The following is a 2476-nucleotide window of genomic DNA, read 5'->3' on the forward strand; positions in this document are numbered from 1 at the left end:
TCAGGTCTTTAGAAATAGAAATGGGCGGGGACTATCAGTAAACGGCTCTCCGCCACTAATAGAAGTTTAGGGACAAAGTGAGTCTGTTATTAAAGTAGAAATGTGCTAGCTCCAACAATAAGTTATAAATATAGATGTTGACTTCAAACAATATAGAAATTAATTTTAAAATTGCCCGATTCAATAGAACACTGTGTGTTTTTATTACGCTTCTAATAATTTCACCCCCCCCCCCCTTTTCTATCTAGTGGTACGGTCTAAACCCCCACACCCTTTATGGTACAACTTGCGCAATGATGACGTCTCCGTTATTTTAATCTTTATTTTCATTTTAACAATACAAACAGGCCAATATACAACCAAACGTTATTATAGTACATGAAAAGTATATAATAATAATACTATTAATAATATTGACAGAAGAGACAGAAGACACTGAAACAAAAGCCAATAATGAAACATTGAATTTAAATTAAAAAAAAAAAAAAAAAAAAACTATAAAGGCTATTTTATTGTATCACATGAATTAATTTCTTAAAATTCAGCAGCTAATTCATCTGAAATATTGTATGAATTATTTGTCCATTATAATTAAACTGTTATGACCTCTCTAAGAGTACAGGCATCAAAGAATAACATACAGTACACAGAATTAGTGCAACAATTATTATGTTCTATAGCGGTTTGTTTTCATCTCAAACCCCAAGATTGAAGTCATTCCAGTCTATTTAAAGGGTTTAATTAAAAATCACACTAGCTTGTTGAAATGAATGCAACTTCCATGGTCACAAAGTTGTAGCAAAACCAAAATAAATCCAAAATATGTGTACATTGTACCATACACTTACTTTTCTTATGCACAACATATTAATCAGAAGTCTATACAAGGGTATAACAATATCTTTTCTCATTCAAAATATGAGAACAGTCCAGTTTATATGTACAAATTATCCCCTGAACAAACATAATTACCGTCAGCCACTAATTTAAATCTATTTAAGAATCAGAATCAGAATTCCTTTATTAATCCCAGGGGGAAATTGCTTTTGTTACAGCCACTCAAGAAAGTATCACGAATAAAAGAATAAACGTTAAACGAAGACGAAAGAAAGAATAAATGTTAAATAAGTGTATAATTAAGTAAAAGACTGTTAATAATAATAGTAATAATAATAATAATAATAATGATAATTTACAGCTAAAACAAGTTTACAGGGAATTTACTTTATGTTCATCTCAAAGATTAACATAATACATTGATTTCTCTTTGTTAATATGTGTTAAAAGTTTGATTTAATGGTACAAAAGTGTTGTACAACAGGTTTTCCTGAGAGAAAGTGGCAAAGATACTGTAGTATTTCGTTAAAAGTTTATCAATGTTTTGGTGCATTTATTTACAATTTCTTCATTTTGTGCAAAGTGTAGCAAATTACAATGCAACTATTTGCATATTTGGAAATAAGTTTGGAACTAAAAAAGCATTTAAGACCTGTTGTAACAACCATCAGTGATTTTAGATCAAATAACACAAAGGAGTGATAAATGAGTGAGTAAAGTACTCTGGGACAACCTTTTGCCTCACAGCACAAAAAAAGTAACTGATAGGATGTTCCTAAGGAGACCTTTGACCGTGTTATGTTTAATGTTATAGGTTTTCTTTGTGTCATTTGAGGTTTCTACCCTGACCGTGTAACAGTATAAAGCAGGTACAGAAGATTAATGAGTGAACAAAACCATATGCTCATTCTGCTTTATTATGGATGGTTTATGACTGACAAGGCTTTGTTTTCATCATTTTTTTTTTTTTGTCAGTTCAGTTTTTTTTAATTTCTAATTATAAATAAGCTAAATAACAATGATGTGAAATGGACAATATAGGTCAGTTTTGTTATTATGTGCCAGCTTTTTGATTACAATTAGATTCTTTAGGCAATGATCAATCAAGCCGTGCATGTCATATCATTAAAATCTCTAAAGTCTACAATTCCCTCATAAAATTATTATTTTTTTTTTAAGAAAAACGTTTTGCCTTGCATTGGTGAACTATTAGTAATACAATACATTCTTAGCCTATCTCTCATATCATAACCATTACATAAATTGTGAAATATGGTCAAATTAACCAACAAATACAACACTATTGTTTTTTCCTGGTATTATTGAAACAGATCAAATATAAACTAATCCTTATTGTGTGTTTAAAAAGACGGGTTGACCTGAAAGGGTACATGGGGGACTTTACAATAAAAAACTAAGGATCATACTTACTAAGGTGTTTGCAACTTTAACATTTTTATGGCTATTATTAAATCTAATGCAGTATTACATCGGCCTATTGCCTGAGCTGGAATTTTGATACTAATAAATGAATTGTAGAAGTTTGCAGAGATATGAGAGTAGACACACGCTTGCATTTGTATCCAACTGTCAACATGATTGTAGATTAAATTATAATCAGTAAACAGTAAACATGCAG

This window comes from Gouania willdenowi, chromosome 21, assembly GCF_900634775.1.
Source record: "Gouania willdenowi chromosome 21, fGouWil2.1, whole genome shotgun sequence".
Classification (NCBI taxonomy): Eukaryota; Metazoa; Chordata; class Actinopteri; order Blenniiformes; family Gobiesocidae; genus Gouania; species Gouania willdenowi.